This window comes from Bison bison, unplaced genomic scaffold (genome assembly GCF_000754665.1).
Source record: "Bison bison bison isolate TAMUID 2011002044 unplaced genomic scaffold, Bison_UMD1.0 scf7180017864103, whole genome shotgun sequence".
In the NCBI taxonomy this organism is placed as follows: Eukaryota; Metazoa; Chordata; class Mammalia; order Artiodactyla; family Bovidae; genus Bison; species Bison bison.
This window is the reverse complement of record NW_011494675.1, coordinates 94,932-106,177: the sequence shown is the minus strand read 5'-3', so window position 1 is coordinate 106,177 and position 11,246 is coordinate 94,932. Positions and strand designations below refer to the sequence as shown.

At 36.7% G+C, this 11,246-nt stretch overlaps 1 pseudogene; it reads left to right on the top strand.

The window, feature by feature from the left end:
- The first annotated feature begins 8,801 nt into the window (after positions 1–8,801).
- Positions 8,802–11,040, top strand: LOC104987642 (annotated as a pseudogene).
- The last annotated feature ends 206 nt before the right edge of the window (positions 11,041–11,246 follow it).

The following is an 11,246-nucleotide window of genomic DNA, read 5'->3' as shown; positions in this document are numbered from 1 at the left end:
TTTTGCTTTTTGCATTTCTTTTCCATGGGGATGGGCTTGATCCCTGTCTCTTGTACAATGTCACGAACCTCTGTCTATAGTTCATCAGGCATTCTGTCTATCAGATGTAGTCCCTTAAATCTATTTCTCACTTCCACTGTATAATCATAAGGGATTTGATTTAGGTCCTACCTGAATGGTTTAGTGGACTTCCCTACTTTCTTCAATTTAAGTCAGAATTTGGCAATAAGGAGTTCATGATCTGAGCCACAGTCATCTCCTGGTCTTGTTTTTGCTGACTGTATAGAGCTTCTCTATCTTCGGCTGTAAAGAATATAGTCAGTCTCATTTCGGTGTGACCATCTGGTGATGTCCATTTGTAGAGTCTTCTCTTGTGTTGTTGGAAGAGCGTGTTTGCTGTGACCAGTGCATTCTCTTGGCAAAACCTATTACCTTTGCCCTGCTTCATTCCATACTCCAAGGCCAAATTTGTCTGTTATGTCAGGTGTGTCTTGACTTCCTACTTTTGCATTCCAGTTCCCTATAATGAAAAGGACATGTTTTTTCAGTGTTAGTTCTAAAAGGTCTTGTAAGTCTTCACTGAACCGTTCAACTTCAGCTTCTTCAGCATTACTGGTTGAGGCATAGGCATAGATTACCGTGATATTGAGTGGTTTGTCTCAGAAATGAACAGAGATCATTCTGCCATTTTTGAGACTGCATCCAAGTACTGCATTTTGGACTCTTTTGTTGACTATGATGGCTGTTCATTCTTCTAAGGGATTCTTGGCCCTAGTAGTAGACATAATGTTCATCTGAGTTAAATTCACCAATTCAAGTCCATTTTAGTTTGCTGATTCCTAAAATGTTGACATTCACTTATGTCATCTCCTGTTTGACCACCTCCAATTTGCCTCAATACATGGACTTAACATTCCAGGTTCCTATGCAATATTGCTTTTTATAGCATTGTCACTTGTTTCCATCACCAGTCACATCCAAAACTGGGTGTTCTTTTTACTTTGGCTCCATCTCTTCATTTCTCCACTGATCTCCAGTAATATATTGAGCACCTTCCATCATGGAGAGTTCATCTTTCAGTGTCCTATCTTTTTGCCATTTCATACTGTTCATGGGGCTCTCTAGGCAAGAATACTGAAGTGGTTTGCCATTCCCTTCTCCAGTGGACCACATTTTGTCATAACTCTCCACTGTGACCCACCCATCTTGGGTGGCCCTAAACATCATGGCTCATAGTTTCACTGAGTTAGACAAGACTGTGGTACATCATTGAGTTACGGTTAATCTAACTGATACAGTTAGGTTTACTGAATAGTTCAATAAATAAAGGATGAATGCATGAATTATTTTACATAGTTTAGCAAAGATTCATAGTGTAAAAATTAACACTAAAATCTCTCTTATGTATGTAACTTTAAACTATAGATAAATTCTATATGTGGTGTGAAGTGAGGACCTTAACTCATAAACAAATTAGAAACTCATCTAAATTCCAAATTCTATTCTGTGTGGTTAAGGAATGGTATTTTAATAATAAATAAATTTTGCACTGAATGCATCAATAGATACTGCCCAAATTTAAGACTGTGAATACCTTAAACAGCCTTTCCTAGAAGGACAATTATCCTACTCTCCAAAGATACAGAGCACTTGGAGACATGTAAAGTGGCATTGGCAGGTAGCTAGTGCTCCTCAGACCGTATTTCATAGAGAGAGAAACTTGTGCAGCACTAACTGACTCAGAGGAGGCTGTGATTATTTCTTAAGTTGTCTTAATAAACAGTTTATTGAGTTTAAAAATGCAGTTTGTCATGAAGAGATGTCTCCACAGTAAAAACAGACCATTTCTATTTAAGTGCACAGATTGATTTAAGCAAGGTATGAGCTTCAAGGGAAAATAGTAAGGATTGAATTAGTTGCTTGAATAATTCAAACCAGACATATATGTTACATAGGGCAATATGCATTATAAAAGAGAAAAACATAGTTACTTCTTCACAATAAAAAAAAAAAAGGTAAGCAGCAAGTATTTTAACCAGCTTATTTTATAGTAGTATATTCTTTTTAATTAAGAAATGAAAAAAAGAAAAAAAAAGTTCATTTCAGTCAAATTCATTAATGAGATAAATCTCCTGAACTTGAAATATGCAGGCTGTAACCACAAGAAATCAGACTCTCATTTTATGACAATGAGTGAGATACTGCATTTAGCACTTGCTTTCTGATAATTATTCAGACATAGATATTTTAAATAGATATTACATGACATTTACATGTCTATGATACATGCTACATATTCACAATATTTATGTATTTTCATAAGTATACATGCATATTTATAAATATATATCTAGAGGTAGAAAAATATGCAAAAGTTGAGTTTGCATTTGTCTGTTGTCAGGTCTGTGACTGCTATGATCAATTTTTTTACCCATTTTTTCCCTATTTCTTATTCAATTACTGCTAAAGACCTCAAAATTATCTAATTACCTTTCAAGGCCCAACATGTAAAATATAAGTAGAGTTGCTAAGATTGTTGGGGGCCAGCCATAATGAGGTTGAGGACACATTACCTCAAATTCTTACTTACTTTATATTCTAAACTCAAGTGAATATATGACTTGCTATGATGTTTTATTTGTACTATAAACTTCTGTAGTATATCACATGGAATTTGCATGATGATGACAAGAACATATTTCTTATTTTTCTGATGAAAGTTTAAGTCTCTTTCTTACAGAGTGGTCTGGAGAATGGTGGTGGTGGGAGAGGGTGGTGCTGAACTGGGCCTGGCAGTGGAGTCTTAGTGATCACACTGCCCTTTGGTTATCTGAGATGCAGCTCACAAGAGAAACATCAAAGAAAACATGAAAAAAAAAAAACAAAAACACATACAAAAATGGAGAATTAGGAAGCTCAAGGCAGAAAAATACAAATAAAAAGATAATAGAAACCAAACTGATCAGAAAAGAGAAGCATTTTCCAGAAGAAAATGCCACCCGTTACCTACAGCAATTCTTATCCTGAAAATAGGCTACACAACATATTTTTTGTTTTCGTTGTTGTCTGTTTTACTGTTACACATAAACCCATAACCTTTAATGTGAGCCAAAAGAAAGAGTTTAAGAGTTGTTTTCTATTTTCACATTGTGGTATTTTAGAATACTGGATTTGATTTATTAATAAAAATACAAACAAAAAATGGGTAGCTATCATGTGAATTGATTTGAAATCATTGATTTATTTTGTCCTGTTTTGCTGCTGGACACAGTGTATCTGAGTGACTCTAAACATTTTATTCATAGATGGGATCCAGAGGGTAAAATCCACCAGAGTTGAACCAGGCTACATTGGTGGATTTCAACTTGCTTGGTTTCTCTGATATTCTTGACCTTCGAGGATTTCTTTTTGGGGTATTTTTGATCATGTATATGATTATTCTGATGGGAAATAGTCTCATTATTATAATAACCAAGATGGATCCTTCCCTCCAGACTCACATTTTTTTTTTCCTTAGGGAATTTTTCTTCCTTGGAAATATGTATCAGTCACTGTCCCCGGGTTATTAACAGATCTTTGTAGACAATCTAGAAATATATCCTTGCTGGCCTGTGCTGCTCAAATGTATTTCTTTCTGGTGCTTGGGGTCACTGAGTGCCTTCTTCTGATTTCAATGGCTATGACAGGTATGTTGCCATTGGCAACCCACTGCTGTACCCTCTCCTTATGAACTGCAGGCTGTGTGTCTAACTGGCCGCTGGCAGTTGGGTCAGTGGAATTCCTACGTACTTAGGATTTACTTACCAGATCTTCTCTCTACCCTTCTGTGGCCCTAACCAGTTGAATCACTTCTTCTGTGATGTACATCCAGTGCTAAAGCTTGCCTGTGGGGACACTTTTATGATTGAGATATTTGTTTATGTAGTTGCTATTCTAGTTGTCACTATTATTCCTTTTATGTTAATTCTTGGTTCTTTCACGAGAATAATTGAGACCATCTTAAAGCTGCCTTCAGACACTGGGCGAGCCAAGGCTTTCTCCACCTGCTCTTCTGATCTCATGATTGCGGCTTTATTCTTTGGATCAGGACCCATTACATATTTAAGACCAAGTCCAGTCATTTGATAGGAATGGACAAGTTTCTCTTTTTTATACCATTGCCACACTGATGTTTAACCCTATGGTATATCGTCTGAGAAACAAAGATGTTATGGTGGCACTGAGAAAATTCCTACTGAAATTGATTGTACTGTGATTTAAAAATATTAATTCATAAAATTTGTTTCTTATTCATTACAGTCTCCACTCAATAATTTCTGTTATTTTCCCATTATATATGATTTAATATTTTAGGTAAATGATCTCTTATTTTTATATCACACAAAGTCTGATGTCATGTTAAATAGAAAAGTAATACTAAACTCTATTCAGGGTATTGAAATCTCTGATATAACACATAGCATTCATTAACGGGTCTTGTGACCGTTGTTGGTTTTTAATTTTCCAGAATATTGCCTACATTTTCTTTTTCCAATGAGATTATTCAGCTTTCTTTCTCTAGTCGCAATGTATAGCCTGGAAACTAATAGATATCAAATCAGCTTTATTAGATTAAAAGACTAACAGCATGGTATAGCAGACCTGGTGTTGATAGTTCCACTAAAAGATGAGTGTTTGAGCAAAAATTATGACATTACATTCGAGACATAAAATGTCAACTCATTGGCAGTTGTACCTCTGCTGACTGCACAGAACAATGGGAAGAAGCAAAGGCCATTTGTTGCCTTTAATTTGAGGAAGGTTTTCCAATTTTCCATATATGCTGGTAGGGCATCTTCAGATACTGGTTTCTGAATATAGATTTCATGTCATAACATACTACCTGCATGAGAAGAATGTACTGTTTTCTAGGAAAGCCATTATTCTGATTGATAAAGGGTGGAAAAGAGATTTTCCAGCAATGGCTGACTCATCGACCTCTTGCATACAAGATCACTCCTTTAAAGATTTCCTTCTACATAAGAAGCAAAGAAAGCCTTCCCAAATTTGATTCTCTGGTTTCGACCACTTATTCAGGCTCAAAAATCTTATTTTTAACTGGGTGATTTGCTCTGAATATGCCTTTTAACATTCTGTCTATAATTATTTGCTTTGAGATATCCTTATTTTCCTCACTGCAGATGGTGAACTGAAGCTATGAAATTAAAAGGTGCTTGCTTCTTGGAAAGAAAGCTATGGCAAACCTAGACAAAGTATTAAAAAGCAAAGACATCACTCTGCTGATAAAGGTCCATATAGTCAAAGCTATGGTTTTTCCAGTAGTCATGGATGGATGAGAGAATTGGACCATAAAGAAGGCTAGGTGCTGAAGAATTGATGCCTTTTAATTGTGGTACTCAAGAAGACTCTTGAGAGTCCTTTGGCCTGCAAAGAGATCAAACCAGTCAATCCTAAACTAAGTCAATGCTGAATATTTGTTGGAAGAACTGATGATGAAGCTGAAGCTACAATACTTTGGCCAACAGATGGGAAGAGACGACTCATTGGAAAAGACCCTGATGCTGGGAATGATTGAGGTTAGGAGAAGAAGAGGGCATCAGAGATGGTTGGATGGCATCACAGACTCGATGGACTTGAGTTTAAGCAAACTCTGGGAGATGGTAAAGAACAGGGAAGCCTGGCATGCTGCAGTCCATGGGTTGCAGAGTTGGACACAGCTGAGTGACTGAACAGCAACAACATAGGATATTAAATATAGTTCCTTGTGTGTATATACACATGCACGCATGCGCGTGTGTGCACGCACACACATACACATAGTAGGACCTTGCTGGTAATCAGTTTTGTAAATAATAGTTTGTATCTGCTACTCATAAACTCCAAATTTGTCCCCCTACCCTTTTTCCCCTTTGGTAACTATAAATTTGTTTTCTATGCTTGTGAGTCTCTTTGTTCTGTAAATAAGTTCATTTGTATCATTTTTTTAGGTTCCACATATAAATGATATCATGCCATATTTGGATATTTGTCTTTTTCTAACTTGGTTCATTTAATATGATAATCTCTAGGTCAATCAATGTTGCTGTGAAAGGTATTATTTCATTCTTTTTTATGGCTAATATTCCATTGTGTAATATGTACCATATTTTTATCCATTCATCTGTCAACAGACATTAAGGTTGCCTTCATGCCTTAGCTATTGTAAATAGTACTACTATGAACATAAGGGAGCATATGTCTTTTCAAATTATAGTTTTATTCAGATATATACCCAGGATTGTGATTGCTGGATCATATGGCAATTTTATTTTTGATTTTTAAGGAACCTCAACAAGTTTTCCACAGTGGCTGCACTAGTTTGCATTCCCACCAACAATGTATTAGGATTCCCTTTTCTCCATAAGCTCTCTAGCATTTATTATTTGTAGATATTTTTTTAATGATGGCTATTTTGACTGCTGTGAGGTTGTAGTTTTGATTTACCTTTCACTAATAACTATTGCTATTGAGCATTTTTTTTCATGTGCCTGTTGACTATCTGTATGTTTTCTTTGTAGAAATGTCTAATCAGGTCTTCTGTCAAATTTTTCCTGGTTTGCTATTATGTTGTGTTGTTATTGAGTTATATGGGCTGTTTGTGTGTATATATATATTTGTTTGTTTGTTTGTTTTGTTTTTGTTCTTTTTTTAAAAATTTAAATTTATTTATTTTAATTAGAGGCTAATTACTTTATAATATTGTATTGGTTTTGCCATACATCAACATGAATCCATTAAACCCTTGTCATTTTGCATGGTTTGCAAAAATTTTTACCCTGTCCTAGGTTGTCTTTTCATTTTGCTTATGGTTTCCTATGCTGGCAAAAGCTTATATGTTTCATTAGATCCTATTTATTTATTTCAATTTTTATTTCTATTTTCTTGGAGCTTGAACTAAGAATATGTTGCCATGACTTATTTATTTCTGTATGCAAATAGACTCTGTTTTCATATGGACACACAGTGTGATTCATTTCTCTTTGTGATTTGTGTTTTTGGAATGGAATATTTGTAGTTTAAATTCTTTGTAAGTTCAGAATCACAGACAATTTCAACAAACAAATGTAATTACAAAATCTTAAAAATATGTTTTTTTTTAATATATTGTCTTATTTACTCAGAGTATTTAAAGGCAACCTTAATGTCTGTTGACAGATGAATGGATAAAAATATGGTACATATTACACAATGGAATATTAGCCATAAAAAAGAATGAAATAATACCTTTCACAGCAAAAAAGAGTTGAAGTGAGTGTCATTTTCTTATTTACTTCACTCAACTAGTGAGCTGGAATGAAGGCTAAACACACTGAGACGAGGGGAGGGGTGAACACACACATGAACACACACAAACTCAAACAGAAAAGGAAAAATGATAACTTGGTAGTGGGCTATGCACCCTTTTGGAATATGTGGGCGCTACAAAGAAGCAATTAAACAGACAATTAAAATTAATATCTTATAAACATTGGTGAAACATTAAGGTAACAGAGAGATCCATAATCACATGAGGATGCAGGAGCCACATCCCATTTGACTGCATCTAACTGCATATGATCTTGTTTTAATTTCCTCTGAGATTAGAGTTTATGCCTTTAGAGGACTGATGCCACAACCCAAACCTATAATCCTGTCCTCATGGTTACCCTACGCTGTTCAAGGAAAACCAAATAAAAGGTAGCCATGTGTATGCGTTCAGAAAGTGTCTCAGATTTTTACGAAGATGTAATTCAAAATTTCACTGCTTTTCATTTCACTTAGAAAATGAAAATCTTTTCATTTTTGTGCCTCAACTGAGTTATTTGGCATTCTAATAAAAACAACAACAACAATAAACTAGACAAGTTAGTAATGGGAAGGATGCTGTTAAGTATTGGTGCTGCCATTCATTAATGTGGACAGGTACAGTGTGTGCTTATATTAATGTGTATGCTTAGTTGCCCAGTCATATCTGACTCTTGGGACCCCATAGACAGTAGGCTCCTCTTTCCATGGGATTCTCCAAGCAAGAATACTGGAGTGGGTTGCCATTTCCTTCTCCAGGGGATCTTCTCCACCCAGGAATTGAACCCGGGTTTCCTGCATTGCAGGCAAACTCTTTACAGACTGAGCTATGAAGGAAGCCCTGTGCTAATACTAATACATGGCATTAATTTTATAGTGTGCTTTGTAATGAAAGAGTTGTTTGGTTTAATTTAAAACACTATAAAATCATGTTTATGAATATGGTAATTGTCAACATGTTGATTATTTGAAATGGACTTTTTTTTACTGCATGAGGAACACAAAAGCACCTTTCAAGTATTGATGCATAGATTCTAGAGTTGCAGGATATACAAAGTGGTCCTGAAGAGAAAAAAAAAAAAATGCATTGAGTTAAACTCCCATACCTGTTCAGACAATGGAAGAGACTTCAGGTAGAATAGTTTGGTACTTTGCATTTTGGATGTAGGCTAGAAGAGAAAGAATAGAACATATATATTGGATTTGCAGAAACTGAAGTGAAATATGTGTACTTAGCCCAATAATTTGAGAATCTTTCAAACCAGGTATATTTTAACATGGAGAATTGTTTAATAGATTCCAATGCTCATTCATTTGTCCACTAATTTTCCTCTTGCTTCACTTGCTCTATATAATATGGTGTTATCCTAGATTATTTTCATGTGTGACTAATTTTATTAGACCTACTACTTCTTGTAAACTTTTGAGAGGAAAATATTTACATGAATTCAAATTGAAGCATAAAGTATCTGTAATAAATGGCCAGAAAAAATTATACTTTGCTCACTGAGTTCATCCTGTTGGGATTAGCAGACACACTGGAGCTACAGGTTATCTTCTTTTGCCTTTTTTCTGTGATTTATACACTTACAGTTGTGGGGAATGTTGGGATGATTCTCTTAATCAGAACAAATTCCTGACTTCACACACTCATGTACTTCTTCCTGGCTAACCTGTCCCTTGTGGATGTTTGTTATTCATCCACCATCACTCCAAAGACGCTAGTAGATTTTTTTATCGGAGAAGAAAACCACCTCCTTTGCTGGCTGCTTTCTGTAGATGTACTTCTTTATCATTTTTGCCACAACTGAATGCATCGTTTTCGGGTTAATGGCCTGTGACTGCTCTGTGGCCATATGCAACCCTCTCCCGTTCGCCTTGATCATGTCCAGTACAATCTGCCTGAAAAAGGGGCTTTTACAGCAGGACTGTTGAACTCTGTGGTTCACACAAGTTGTATAAGCAGCTTATCATTCTGCAGTTCCAATGTCACTCATCACTTCTTCTGTGACAGCCCCCAATTTTCGAGCTCTCTTGTTCCGACACATGCCTATATGAAAGTATCTTGTCCACTTTTGCTGGTGTGAATATCATTGGAACTCTGCCGGTGATCCCCACTGCCGGGAGCTGGCGAGAGACATTCCGCTCGTGACAAAGGTCATGAGGAAGGAGGCTCGGCATACGCAAAGGCGGGATCGAGCCTTGGGAGTCTCCCCGGATATTCTCGAGCATCTTCCCCCAAAAAACCAGAGTCTGCCTACTTTATTGCTTTGTGCTCTCACCTGTGACTTTACTGGGGGCTGTCCCCCACCACCATCTCGCTCTGTCAAAGAGTTAACTTACAGCTCCAATTAATAAAGTTCCTGGGCAATTAGGAGTGTTTAAATCCAAACCCCTCAGATGGCTCTCTAACTCGCCTGACAACACAGCTATGCATACGATTATTTACAGTCTCCCAGCCTCGAGAGGCACGGGAAGCTTAAGATATTCAAATAGCTTAGAGCCTCTCAGAGAGTTAGAAACTGTCAGGATAAGACTAGTAAGGGATTTCATTGATGAGTCAATGCTTGTTGCCAAGTTTTCACATCCCCTGAATTGTATCCTTGAATGTGTATTAATTAATATAGTTGGTATGTAGAAAAAATAAGTAGTGGCCTTGGTGTTAGTAACTTTAGGCCCTTAAGGTGATAAATTCTTTCCTTTGTTGTAAACCCATTACACATCCGTCCTATAGGAATGCAATTTTATCTTCGGAAGATGGCGCCAAACTTTAAAATAATTACTCTTAGAGAAAATAAGTCTTTATTGATAAGTCCTTGTCAAGAGTCATAAAATGTTAGTAGGTCTTCTGGCCAGAAGATGGTGTAAATCACCTAAACCATTTGTATATGATAAATTTGCAGAAAAGAAACCCTGGTGTTTGATAAGAATCAAAGACTGCTGACTTTGCATCCCCTATTATCCTCTATGTGTAACTTAGGGTATATAAGCCCCTGTTGAAAATAAAGCTATGGGCCTTGCTCACCAGCGCTTGGTCTCCCTATGTCATTCTTTTCACATTCTGGCTGAAGTCTCCATCTGGAGCGTGGAACCCACCATGCTTACTAATTATGCCTGGGCTTCTAAGACCCACTGGAGAAGGTGTCTAGGGTGAGGCACCTTCCGCTATTTGAGAGGGTGCCTGCGGCCTACGTAAGTGGTGCAAACTTCTTGTCTTGAAGTTTTATTGGTCTCCCATGTAAACCAAGCTACTCAGCCTCTTTTCTCCACTGAATTTTCCTACTAAGCTATCCTCATTCGATTACTCTTTATATCTCTAATTAGCATATAAATAGTCGCCTAGGCCATCTCTCCTTCGAATACCCTGGATCAGCCGGGGCTGGACCCCGGCACCTCACCTCCTACTCCTACATTCTCTTCTCCATTTTCCGTATGCATTCAGGGGAGGGGAGATGCAAAGCATTCTCCACGTGTGCATCTCACCTGACAGCCATCATCCTGTTCTATTCCACCTCCATCTATACTTATCTGAGACCTACTTCCAGCTACTCCTTGACACAGGACAAAGTAGCTTCCATGTTCTACACAGTGGTCATCCCCATGTTGAATCCTCTGATCTACAGTCTCTGGAATACGGAAGTGAAGAAGGCTTTATGGAATGGAATTACTAGGAAAAGGATTCCTTCATTTCTGTCATTGATTAATTTTCTGAACTAAATAAAGTACATAATTTAACTTTCAGAAACTGGATCAAGCTTATTTTCATTACAACTTAATCTGTGTAATTATGTTCTAGTAATATTCATGGACACGAGTCCTGTTAGATATAACTTATCAAACATGTCAGATCATGAAACTTTTTTCTAATCATTGTATGTTTTCCTATAGGTTTCTAAAATATGATTTATTCATAAAGCTGTCTT